The sequence below is a fragment of the Peromyscus californicus genome, unplaced genomic scaffold (genome assembly GCF_007827085.1).
Source record: "Peromyscus californicus insignis strain IS unplaced genomic scaffold, ASM782708v3 Scaffold_5__1_contigs__length_169319896, whole genome shotgun sequence".
Classification (NCBI taxonomy): Eukaryota; Metazoa; Chordata; class Mammalia; order Rodentia; family Cricetidae; genus Peromyscus; species Peromyscus californicus.
The window spans coordinates 131,728,749-131,742,515 of record NW_026294573.1 but is presented as its reverse complement, the minus strand read 5'-3'; the positions used below and the strand labels follow the sequence as shown (position 1 = coordinate 131,742,515).

At 43.5% G+C, this 13,767-nt stretch overlaps 1 protein-coding gene across 9 annotated transcripts in view; it reads right to left on the bottom strand.

Moving 5' to 3' along the window:
* Positions 1-13,767, bottom strand: part of Sulf1 (sulfatase 1) — a 165,752-nt gene that overhangs the window by 119,393 nt on the left and 32,592 nt on the right. For all 9 annotated transcript variants that reach the window (XM_052718367.1, XM_052718363.1, XM_052718366.1 and 6 more), the window contains exon 2: positions 6,931-7,025. The gene's annotated coding sequence lies outside the window, so the exon portion shown is untranslated. The remainder of the gene's footprint in view (positions 1-6,930; positions 7,026-13,767) is intronic.

Below are 13,767 nucleotides of genomic sequence, written 5' to 3'. Positions count from 1 at the left end.
GAATGGTAACTGGCCATGGTAGTGCCAAACACCATCACACATGCACCTCTGGCTGGACTAGGTGCCTATGAATTGTAGGATGTGGATGGATTAGTTAAATTAATTAAATACCTGGGCCATTTAGGCTTTCTTCTTCCCCCCACCCCCTCTCTCCTCCTTCTCAGCATACAAATATCCATCAACTCCCTTATTGCTAAAAAATGTAAAAGCTAATAGCTCTTAAAATTAATTTGATTGTGAACCTCATTAAAAGATGTCAGTACTAAATTACTTAGTTTGTCAATAGATTCGCTTAAAGAGCTCTGTGCAGTTTAAATGCTGGTGTACGCTGACAGTAGACAAGGGACTTAGATGTCATGCAAGAACAAATGGGAAGGAAATGGGAAGTGGAAATTTGGGAGCTTATGATACTGCTGACAATGTGTTCAGAAATATTTATTTACTTTTAAATTTAAAATAATTACCCTGGGGCTGAAGAGATGGTTCAGCAATGAAGGGTATTTACTGCTCATGCAGAGGACCTGAGTTCAGATTCCAGCACCAATATCAGAAGGCTCACAGCCACCTGTAACTCTAGCTCCAGGGAATCCACTTTCCCTTTCTGGCCTCCCTGAGCACCTGAACACACATGCATTATGCACACACATACACATTAATAATAACAAAATTAATCTTTTAAAAATTATCCTTTCCCAAACATCCTACAGTCAATCTCCAAATATAGGGGGTAGAAATTAATGTTTACTTTAGAATCTGCCCCTAGATACAAGACTATCTATATGATCCTCTTGCATTTTGGTAGCAATAGTCAAAAGGACTTTCAAACTCATTTGTCACATGTAGATCACAATGTCTCCAATACCTTAGCGAACAAGGTAAGACTCCTGAGTAATTCAAGAAGAAAATCACAAAATGAAAATGAATTCCCAGGTCATTATTTTTCTTTTACATTTTCACTTAACTCTGACAAAGACAAGAACCAAATACATTCATGTCCTTGAAGGCCACTGGTTTTACTCAGCATGAGCATTTTCTACAAGTCTTCAAGCTACACATTTCTGTAAAGCACCCACAAAAAGTATTTCCATTTTACTATTAAAACCAAGTAGAAGAATGCTTGACCAATGGCTAATTTCTCCAAAACTCTACTAATGCAGTGACAACAGATTTGACCTTTCTGTCTAATTATTCTGAGGATGGCTTCTTTAAAAGTCTACCCTTCACTTGTAATTATCATGCACTCTTGTGAAATGTAAGCAGATAAATGAGGTCAAATTAGGATATTCCTGAGAGAAGAAATATAAAATTGAATATGTTTGTCACTGAAACTAGGAACATAGGATCAACTGACACAGACCAAATGGTTCTCTGTAAGCTGAATTAATAAACCCTAAAAAAGTGCTCTAAAGGGCACAGGGCAGTGCCTCCTTTCAGAAAGTGACTTCCTGAAACAGAGGAGTAACATTCCTTCTTGACTAGAGTGTGCCAGTCAGAATTCTACAAGGAACACTGACGAAAAACATTGATCTGGTCCCAAGCTCTGTGACGGTATTGTTTCCCTACAGAAAACGTGTTGCAAGAACCAGGACAGTTTTTTTTTTTTTTAATAGTAAATTGTGACATTGTCATCTTAAACAAGTGATCAGACCCCAGTGTGGGTCATTTCTACATCAGATGGAAAGATTCTGCTTCTTTAGTTTGCCTTCAGGGTTTAGGGGGAGACATGATCACGTGAGTAGCGGTCCTGAGATCCTTTCTGAGAAACACCACAGCATAGGCCTCTGTTCTAACAACTCCTGACTCCAAGCACAGAACAAGACTATTGTTGTGTGACCTGATTTCATTTCAGTGATTGTCCTGGCAAAGAGTGACATCATCCCATTCTTTTTCTCTAGATGGTCACTTGGGTCTCGCAGCCCCAACCCTCAACATAATTGGACGACATTCTCTCAACAGGGAAATAGTGCTCTTCCTGTTAACTTCTTGTCAGAATGTATCGTTATGGCAAGGGCAGAGAGGCTTTCCTCAACCAGGCGTTGTCCCTGTAGCTGGCTTCCTCCTTCTGTGAAACAAAGCACTTCTCTATTGGTAGCCAGAGCTGCTGAGCCGTAGCCTTGTTGAATGCTGGGAAAGGTCATGACTAAATGAGAATAGAGGTTGTGCCAGCTAGAGACGGTACAACCCAACAGACCTGTGCTTCTCAACCCATTGGTATTTACTGTCTTCTTTGAATGCAAACTCACCAGGCTTCGAATGGAGTCCAGAGTAGAGAAATCCACCTTCAGATGGTCACATCCTCAGCACCACAAACAAAACCCAACAAACCCCACAAGCTCACTGCATTTGAGGATGTGCTGTCTAAAGGGACCTGCTCAACTATGGACACATAGGTATACAAACGTGTTACTTTTCCTCTCTTACATTTTTATTGAAGACACATGTCAAAGTCTTTTAGACTCAAAAGGGTAAAGGGACAATGCAGAGGACGTGTTTAAAAAGCAGCACTGGAATGCAGCCACATAGACTTCCTACCCACTCTGCTTCTGGAATGCTGTGTCTTGTGGGGGAAAAGCAAAACCAACTTATGTGTCCCAGTCCATGTAAGAGAGAGTTATACAAGTCAAAGAGAGCTAAGAAGGCAATGCACAAACTATAAGCTGTTTGTTACCAAGAGAAGGACAGCCAGAATAAAATCCTCTATCTTCCATGTGTGCGGTTCTAGGAGACACTAAACACTACTATGTAGAATTGCTGCTCTTGGAGAGAGCTGAAGTGCTTGGGCAGGATTTAATGCCCAGCATGGTAACATCTAAAAACAAGGAATTAAAACCTAAAAGCAGCCACACAGCAGCAATTTTCTATTATTATACCAAATGTGTATTCACACAGAAAAGACTGATGCATTTGAGTTGTGTGCATTTTTTTTGTTTTCTTTTAATGCTTTTTAAAATTTCACAGGAGGCAGCTATTATGCTGTCGTACAATTAATGCATTCTTTTAAATAATATTAGCATTCTGCTGCCTTCTTTAATTAGAAATGCTCAGAGAAAGTCTTCATAAAATAATAGTCTACGGTATACACTGAAATGAATTTGGGAAAGCATTAAATGCTAGTTGGATACCAAGATGAATGAATTTAACAGTGTTTAGGGTCTGCATCAAATTCAGACTCTTGGAAGGTGTAAGCAGGAGGATCAGAAATGCAAGGCCGTCCTTGGCTGCACAGTAAGTTTGGTGCCAGCCTGCAGTATGGGAGACCCTATCTCAAAACAAAACCAAGCAGCCATCAACAGGACGACACAAGGTCTTACAAACCTTGTGTATTTGTAAAAAACTTGGGGCATTTCCTCACAAACAATGAAGACTTCTTTATAAATTAGCCCACTTAAGTGCACCAAACCTTGTCCAACAGTGCCATATCAGAGCCCAGAAGGGACAATACCAACAATCTCTATTTGGACAGGCGTATTTCTAGCTGGACACTGTGATCACTGCAAGTTAATAATCTGTTCCCATGTGTAAATATTTTTTATGTGAATATTGAAAAGTTCCCAAATGTCCTGAGACAGAGTTTTCAGTGTTCTTTTGGTGACTTTCATGTTACAACCTATCTGTCCTTAGAACAAGGATCAGCTTTCAGGGGCTGGAAAGATACACCCACATGGTGCCCATAAACACCCTCTGGTCCCCCCCTCTCTCTCACACACACACACACACAAATAATAAACATTTTGAAAAAAATTTCTAATTTTTCCAGGATGGCTCAGCACTTAAGGGCTGCCTGTGCAGAGGACCTGGATCTTATTCTCAGCTCACAAGTGGTGGCTAAAAATTGCCTGCAGCTCCAGCTTTAGGCAACATAACACCCTCTTCTGGTCTCTCTGGGCACCAGGCATGCAGGCAAAATACTCATATACATAAAATAAAAACAAATGAATTTTGTTTTAAAAAGTCCATTTTCTGGCAATCCAACTGTAATGGTTTAAATGTGAAATGACCTTCACAGGCCCATGTGTTTGAACACTCGAACCTCATCTACTGATACTGTCTGGGAGAAGGTCCACCAGTTGACACAGGCCACTAGGGGTAGCCCCTGGAAGGTGACATCTGCTTCTGCTTTCACACAAACTCTCTTCCTGAACTGACAAGATGTGAACAAGTTATTCTGTGAGCTCTCGCCCCACAGATGATGGAGCTGCTGCAGCCACTGTGCCCTGCCATGATAGCCATGCAACTGTGAGTCAAGACAACTCGCTTCCCTTAGGTCATTCCTGTCAAGAATGCTACTGCACGGCAAGCAAAATAACTAATACACCAAATCCACAGATGCTTGGGGTTTGCCTACAGTATCTCCTGGTTCAGTTGTTTGAGTTACAGATTTTGGAGGAAATGCCAACCTCTAAAATTAGAGAAGCAGATTTATTTAGTTAGTGATTTTGGAGAATAAACCGGGGCCTTGGCCTTGTTCATGCTAGGAATGTGCTCGTGTGTGTGTGTGTGTGTGTGTGTGTGTGTGTGTGTGTGTGTGTGTGTTTGTGTGTATGCGTGTTTGTATGTACACATGTATTTAATCTTATTAGTATTAGGTGCATGAACATGCTTCAGGTGTGGGACAACTTTGTGGAATGGCCTCTTTCCATTCACATTTACATGATTTGGCATGGGGAATCAAGCTCAGGTATGAGGTTTCAGAAGCAAACGCTTTGATAGGCTGAGACACCTCCCTATTCTCCACAGGGAGATCTTGACACAGAGGAATAGGAAACAAAAGCTCACCATCCACTGATAGAGAGGCAAAGAAAATGGCACAGGCCACAATTCTGCGGCCACACTATCAGTAAAATGGTCCCAACTGTCCAGACCCATTCAAAAAGGACCCATTTCTTTCTATGAAACTCCCTGGACAGGACAATCAAGGCGATGTGAATACAGATGTGATTAAGGAGGTATAGCCAGTCAGCCCTGAAATTTGAATTTTCCAGTCCACATATGAAAAAAGGAGATTGAAACCAGGTCTACTGGGAGCCTGCAGGTTGTTAAGAAATAAGTGTCCTGCACGTTAAAGTTGAACAAAGACTGTGATCCGGTAACACAGAAAACAATCTACTTCCTCATAAAAAGAATATGCTGAAAACTGAAAAGAAGGTGAGAATTTCTCGTTAAAAAGAGGAAAGTGTGAAGTGAAAAATGACTGGTCAGCTAAACAGCAGAACTGAATTCCAGAGGAGTGGCCATTTCCTAACACGGACAACCGAAGAAGATGCTGGGGGACAGCTGGCTTCAGTAGCCCCTTGGAAAGCAAGGGGTAATGTTGAGGTTTCCAAATTCATTTCTGTGATTCTGAAAATTTCTGTAGTTAATTTTCAATGGCGTCATACTCGAGGCCAACCTTGGTCCCAGAGAAATGCCAAAGCACTGGCCTTGAGGTTCACAAAGAGATGTTTGGTAAACTGACTGAAGAAGTAGAGAACTCTAGAGAGGTTCCGATTTCATTTCCAGGACTTTCTCCTAGGTGTATATCTTGTTTTTCCGTTTGGGAATGTTTTCTCCCCTGTTTGCAGGGGCGTTTGTTTTGCTTGATAAGGAAGGCTCCTTTTCAACATCTCCCCTTTCTATTGATTCCACGTGCAGATGACAAAAGGTCTAACTTGACCGTCATAGGGATATCCTGCCCCATCTGCGAAGCTCCTAGACAGAGAAAAACTGCTCGGGAGTGTCTAGGATTGAATACTGCGACACTCGTCACCCTGAGTGCCCAGACACTCAGGTCATTCCCCTCTTCACTTGTCATGCATAGGGAGACTGAATAAAACACCCTCAGAAGACAGACCTGAAACCCAGACAGAGCACGAAGAGATTTCACTTCATTTCCCTGTGTGAGATTCATGAACTTCCTGGTGACTAGAGAACTGTTTCTAAGACAACCTGGGCCAACAAAAGTCTTTGAAGGAAAATCAAGGAAAGGGAGAAGGATGTTGAAGAGGAGAAATCAGAAACTTGATTTCAAGTATAAGCTTGAACTGGGCTTGAACTGGACACTTGAGGAACAATTCCTTGGAGTGAATCCAACTCCCGAGCGTGCTCTTGGGACCAATGTCTACTCACTGTGGTTGGTTGCCACAGTTTTTCCCACTCCCATGACATTCTAGGTGCTAACCTTATCTTCTTGTGGAGGCCCACAATGGTTTCCTAGTGAGATCTGAGCTTGCTTTACCCAGCAGAGCTTCATTAGAGGATTACTTGACCACGTGCATTGTTTCTAGGTGATTGGAAGGGTCTACACTTGGCCATGCTAGGGGGAGGTCTTTTGATCCACCCCGTGGCATTCCTATAAACAGCCCTTTAGAAGAGACAGAAGGGGCCGGTGGATAAGGATCCAGGCCCTCTCGAGGCTATCCTGTGTTTCTATCCGTTTCTCTCCCCTCTATCCTTTTATCTAAGTCTCTTATCCTTCACTCCTCAAGAGTACCCTGGGTAAAATGTGGGAGCTGGTCTCCCAGCGGGCCTCCCACATCTTCTTAGGCAAGAAAGTGTGAAGACAAGCTATGAACAAGGTGGGTGACATTTGTGCACATTGCAGTACACTGGGATGACCGAGGTGGCTGACCTGCCATTCATTTCTTGACTCTTGCGAGGCAGAACTCTACCTAGTTTTTGAGCAGCATATCACGTTAAGTCATGTGACTTTTTAGAGTCTTGTTTATTATGTGCCATTTCTGGCATTCCTGAGGACTGATGTCATGACGTGACTGTCACACTCAAGGCCTCTTTTACTCCCTCCACCAAGATGGACAAGGACATAGGAAGGGGTGGGACCATGGACTCTGGTTCCTGTTAGCTCTTACACTTTTCCATCCACTAGCCAAAGTGGCGCACAGTGCTCAGGTGGTTACAGTTCAATTAGTTAAGAGAGAAAACTTTGATGAGTACCTTTGAAGCTTCCCTGCGATGATTCTGCCGTGAAGAACCTTCATGTCATTTGCCAAATTCACCTTCTCCAGCTGATGGCGGCTGGCCCTCAGCACCTGTGGTGGAGAACAAAGGTGTTATCAATTGTATTTTTGTCAGCAATTTCTCTCATCTCTCAGATGATCACCCTTTTACAGCCTCAAAAGGAAGAGTATCATTAGGCATAATCTTCTGACGACCCACATTAATTCTTTGAAGCATACCGGGTAATTCAGGCCTCTTTTAGAAGCTTCCACTCTGCCTTTTCTTTAAGGGAATGGCTTCCCATTCGTACCATTTCATATTATTCTTTGCTTGGATTTCATAGCTCCAATAAATGAGAGTTCCCCTTTTTAAAGATTTACAGTGTGTCTCACATTTAAAAGTTGAGGGACATCTAATTTCAGGTTGTGGGATCTATTTTTAAGGGAAACGCGCTGAATCATAGAATCTTCCCAACGCTGTTATTTGATGAGTAGTAGCAAAGGAAGCCTTTACAAGAGGTTCGGTTTGTTTGTTCTGCATTTCCAACAGGTGAAAATATGTCCAAAGCAAATGGCGACACTTCTCATTAGACGCAGCCCTCATTCCAATACCTCATTTCATGAAGCCTCTCACATCACATTTTAACATGTACACGGTCCGGGTAAATGTAGAATGTGTAAGTCAGACAAGGAAATACTAGGATAGAATAGAAAAATGCCAGGCAGTAACTGACTGTCACCATAACATGCAGCCAGGCAGGCAGGATCTGAATTGCATATTGATCCTTGGTTTGTCTTAGAGTTTGTTCTAATTTGATTTGAAAGATATCTAATTTTAATGGCATTAAAAACTATAAAATTAGTGGCTGGAGAGATGGCTCAGTAGTTAGGAGCACTGGCTGCTTTTCCAGAGGACCTGGGTTCAATTCCCAGCAGCCACACGGTGGCTCACAACTCTATCATTGTAGTTCTAGGGGATCCACTGTTCTTTCTTGGGCTTCATCATCACTGCACACAGATGGTGCATGTATATACATGCAGGCAAAAACCTCATACACATAAAATAGAGACAAACCCATCTTTGGAAAAGATGTAAAATTAAGAATGAATTCTTGGCCCACAGTGAAACTAGACCAGGAAGTGGGTAGTCTTACTCTGAGTCATTTGCCCCTTTCTCTTTCCCAAGCTAGACAATTTCTGTAAGCAGTAGCTTGGCACAAGACTCAGAAGTGTTGTGTGAGGCTTGTGTGTGTGTATGTGTGTGTGTGTGTGTGTGTGTGTGTGTGTGTGTGTGTGTGTGTGTGTTCATGAGTCTGTTTTTCTGTTCCTAGGATGAGGCAATAAGGAGGATTGGAAGACCTCTGAAATCTTGGTCCCAAAGTCTGTAAGATTTGAGCACATAAGCTTGTTCATTAGAAATTGCCATTTACCCATGAGAGCAGGACTTTCACCTGTTGGTAATCTTCAGGGAAGTAGAACTCCGTTTCCTAGCTGTACCTCCCAAGCTTGGGTCAGCTTTTTGTGCTACCATGTTTCTGCATTTGGTGCTTATGAGTCCCTGCTACAGAACTAGCTGAAGGAACCCTGCTCTTTTCTTGCCCCATGTCTCAGATGTTCAGAAACAGAGCTGCATTTCCTGGCTTTCCAACTTCACCAAGTCATCAGGTTTTGCTGCAGAGGAATGTCATTAAAACCTCGGCCTTGGTGGGAAACGTTAGCACTGTTCACGGTTAGTGAAATGCTGTGATGGTGACAGTTTTTTTTTTAAACTGTGTCTTTGAAGTATTTTTCTCTGCACACTGCACAGAAACAATCAGAAACATGAGTAGGGCAGCCTGGAGAGATGGCTCAGTGGTTAAGAACACTGGCTGCTCTTCCAGAGGTCCTGAGTTCAATTCCCAGCACCCACATGGTGCTCACAATCATCTGTTATAGGATTTGATGCCCTCTTCTGGCATGCAGGTGTACATGCAGAACACTCATACATAAAATATAAATAAAAAAGCAAAACCCACATAGGGTTATGTGGTGGTATTTTATTTGTACTGAAATGTGATTTTAATTGTATGTTAATAAATAAAGTTGCCTGGGGGTCAGAGCTATTAGAGCCATAGCAAGTGCGTGGCGGTGGCGCATGCCTTTAAGGACCTGGAGGGCGGTACATACAGGCAGTGACGAGGCAGTCACGTGTTTGGGTTTACAACCAATGAGAAGGCAGAACAGCTAGACTATATAAAGACATACACACAGGAAGTAGGCCCCTTTTTGGAGAGCTCTCTTGACTGAAGAGGATCGCTGAAGCAGGAAGGGTGAGGCTCTTAGCTCTGACCTCTTGACTTTCTTCTCTGAATCGGCTCTGTGTTTCTTATTTAATAAGATGGTTGGTTACATCTACAGGGTTAAGTGGTGATTCTTGTACAGACATAAGTCCTTGAGTTGTCCCCTTTAGTCTTGCTGCTGAAGCACATTCTGCCTTGGCTCCTTTGGCCCTGAAAGTAGTTCCAAACTGCTTTCCCTAAAGGATGCTCAAATGGTCCAAAATGTCCTCATTAGACAGTTGCACCAAGCCACACAAATCCTGGCATGGGGAACGGTGCATGCATGTGAGATTATTAGTTCATATGCAATAACACGAGACCAGAAAATATGAGAAGTTCAGAAGCCAAACCCAAGAGAGAGCCAGGGACCTTCCAGCTTTCCATGGAAGCCTAGAAGTAAGGGAAACCCAGTACCCTCTGCACTCAGGTGTCTGACCATCTACTCCTCAGATGCTGTGGAGACAAGCAGCCTGGATGGAGGAAGCTCTTGTCAGCATACCCAGGGAAATCACAGAGGGTGCAGCAGTAGTTTAGGAAGTCCCTGCTGCCCGGTCCACATGGCCTCTATGTGGAATGGCCGGCACCATACACAAACCTGCGTTTTCCTCCCACTCTAGTTGAGCTTTTGGCCATCTCCAACATTCTCTCTCCCTCTTTCCTGCCTCTTCATTCCTTTCCCCTCCCTCTTTTCTTTGTAGGAAGAGGTAACACAGGGTCTTAATCCATAGCCCAGACTCACCTGGAATTTACTATGCAGTCCAGAATGGCCCTGAACTCACAGAAACTCGCCTGCCTCAACCTTCCAAGTGCTGGAATCAGTTATAGATCACCACACCCAGCTTCTTTCTCTCTCCTCTTCTCCATGCCTCCTTCCTACTTTTCTTTATTTCAGGAGTATGTGGGGTGGTTTCATTCCGTAGCCCAGGCTGGCCTGGGATTCACTATTTAAACTCATGGCAATCTTCTTGTCTTTCTCTTCCCCACCTTCCCTTCCTCCTATCCCCTCTCTGCCCACCGCCCCGCCCCTGCCTTCTCCTTTCTTCATTTTGTAGATATGAACTTGCTGTATAGTCCAGGTTGGTCCAATAATTTCTACTTAGCCCAGGCTGGCCGGGAGCCCACAATCCTCCTACTTCAGCCTCCCAAGTACTGGAATTACAGGTGTGTATCGTGTCTGCCTCATGCTTGTTCATTACTTTTTTATTTTTAATTAGATTTTTATTTACTCTGTGTGTGTGTGTGTGTGTGTGTGTGTGTGTGTGTGTGTGTATGTGTGCATGTGTGCGCACATGCCCAGGTGTGCATACACACATGCATATAACACAGCTGTGTATAGAGGTCAAAAGGTTAGCTTCACCCACACTGGGCAAACGCTCTTCCATAGCCACATGCCCACCCCTAGAGTCTTCTCCCCCACCACCCAATGACAAGTCATTTTGGCAAAAACAGGAATATTTTCATCACATCAAAAACCAGAGGGGCTTGAAATATAACTTCATGGTGGAGTGCTTGCCAAACATCTGTGAAGTTTGTGTTCAATCCCAGCCCCCCACTTCCCAAAAAACTCAAAGATAATTTCCAAAGTTTTAGTAATTGGGGGTAGGGTGGGGAGGGGGATGAGCCATCAGAGGGCTAGTGGAGTTTAGATTATAATCAAATACTATCTACGACATGATTTTTAAAATTTTACGTTAGAGGTAGAAATCACTTTTTAAATCTGTGCTTAAATATAGTTCCCCCACCGAGAGGAAATATTATACAAGTTTCCAAGCCGAGCCACAATGTCTGGGGCTGAGTCTCTTTCATAATCAATGGCATTTACTCTGTGGTGTTCAGGTGGGGTAGGAGCTCAGAAATCCGGGAAATCCGAGATGCTTTGGCATAGAAGATTAAGTGCTGAGCTTAGAAGGGGTGAAAGGGTTTGAGAAACCCAAAGCTATCGAGTAATCAGACCCCAAGATTGAAAAAGTCACAGCTTCCTGTCTGTTAAGCAGGTTTTTCTGTTGGCTTAAAATGTTAAAATTTATTCCCAATTGCCAGAGCTGGAAGGATGGCTTAGTGGTTAAGCCTATATTACTCTTACAGAGGACCAGAGTTCTGTTCTCAGCTCCCACATCAGCAGCTCACAATCACCCTGTAACTCCACTCCAGGGGGTCCAGAAACTCATCACAGGTGCACAAACACACATAATTATTCTTAAAATAATAAGACTAAGTCTTTAAAGAAATAAATTATAAAGGTCATCAACCCCTCCTCTGTATTCCCACACTATACTAGAGAATGGCAGGAACTTGCTGGTGGCATTTAGGAGAAATGGTTTCAGACTTCTTCTAGGCCAGGTAAGGAGATAGAAGCTTTGTCTTAGCCTTGGGGTGGAGCCCCTACCTAAGTGAAGTGAAAACTGCCTAAGGAAAAGCCTTCTTTCCGATGGGATGGGCAGAGAGGACTGCTGTTTGAGTGTGTGGCACCCCAGGGAGCTCCCCACTTCACTGTTGATGGCTTGGTGAAAGTAAACATTCATCTCCTCACAGGCACGCTAAGATCATGGCCTTCCTCTTGTGCAGTTAATGAGGATACAACCCATCAGACAGACAGCAGGGACCAAGAGTGACGCATGAAGTCAGTCTGGACACAGACGTTTCTTGGGAACATTAAGACGTAAGACGGTTAGTCTTCTCATTTCCACTCAAAATTACATAGAGAGGAAAAGCTGTCAATTTTGTACTCTTAAAAATCTGTCCTTGAGATGTGGCAGGGGGGACAGCTCAGTCAACAAAGCTCTTTGCTGATGTGAGGGGAAAAATCCCCAGGTTCCACATGAAAACGTCACCCCAGAGGTGGGGTGAGCCTGTAGTCCCAGTACTGGGAGGACCCCTGGAGCTGACTGGCCAGCCAGCCTAGTCTGACTGGTGAGTCCCCGGTCCCAGTGAGAAACCCTGTCTCAAAACCAAAACCAGCCGGGCGGTGGTGGCACACACCTTTAATCCCAGCACTCGGGAGGCAGAGCCAGGCGGATCTCTGTGAGTTCGAGGCCAGCCTGGGCTACCAAGTGAGTTCCAGGAAAAGGCGCAAAGCTACACAGAGAAACCCTGTCTCGAAAAACCAAAAAAAAAAAAAAAAAAAAAAAAACCAAACAAGGTGCAAGCAGTGCCTGAGGGGAAGGCCCAAGTCAAGAATGTTCTACCTTCTAAATACATCTGGAATCTTAGTCCATCGTCCACCTTCATAGCTCAGGCCTCAGCATTTCTCATTTCTACACAGTAATCTCTCCACTGTTCTCCTAGTTTGTCAGTTTCTACTCACTGGCCTTTGAACAATCCATACTTCATATAGTCGCTAGGAGACCTATGTAAGATCTTTCTAGGGCTTGGAGTGTAGCTCTGGGATAGAACTTGTCTAGCATTTAGAAGGTCCTAAACTTCATCCCCTGTACTGCAAATCCAAATAATCAAAACTATTTCTAAAATAGCAATCACATTTGCTTTCCATTTCTCAGCTCTACACAAAATTTTGTTTTGTCTCTCCTTTGAGTGAAAAATCAGACCCCAAAAATGGTGGACACAGAGGAGTAGGAGCTGTGGGTTACAGATGCCTTCATCACTGACCTGGGTTTGCTGCAAATACAGCAGCCCAAGGAAGTAACACTGTCTATAGAACCAATGTCTTTGTGATGTAATAAATTAACATTGGTCCACACTCATCTTGATAGAACTAGAAACAAGTTGGATCAGAAGCTGCTCTGTGGGTGTGTGTTTCATTAGAATTACTAGGATGCACCATTGTACTGAAATGACTCTCTTGGATTTAATACTCAGTTCCTTTTCAGAGACTTGCCTACCCTCCTGTTCTGTGAGCAGTGCTCTTCCCTTCTGGAAAGTTCTTCTGCATCAGCTGCTTATTCTTTGAAACCCAGCTCATCACCATCACCTTGTGAAAAGTTGCTGACTTCATGAGGCAGAAGTACCACCCTGATTTGGTACTCTCAATTGGTCTCTCAATCCTGAACATCCTTCTTTTGCAGGTATGGAATTATCTGTTCTGGTCTGAACCTCGGATCAACAACTCTTCCAAGACAAGACATTTTACCTACCTGTGTGTTGCTACTACTTAACACAGCATGCCATCCATCCATAGAAGATGCTCACTTGTAAGGTAAAAAACAAAAGCAGGGGCTAGAGAGATGGCTCAGCAGTTAGGAAGTACCACTTACTGCTCTTCCAAAGAATCCAAAGGACCCAAGTTCAAATCCCTGCATTCACCTCAGGTGGCTCATAATCACATGTAACTCTAGCTCCAGGAGATCCAGTGGCTTTTTCTGGCCTCCATGGGCACCCATGAAACCGTGGCAGGCACACATAGAAATAAAAAGAAATCTTTTTTTTTTTTTTTTTTTTTTTGAGACAGGGTTTCTCTGTGTAACAGTTCTGGCTGACTGGCTTTGTAAACCAGGCTGGCCTCAAATTCATAGAGATCCACCAACCTCTGCCTCCCAAGTGCTGGGATTAAAGGCGTGTGC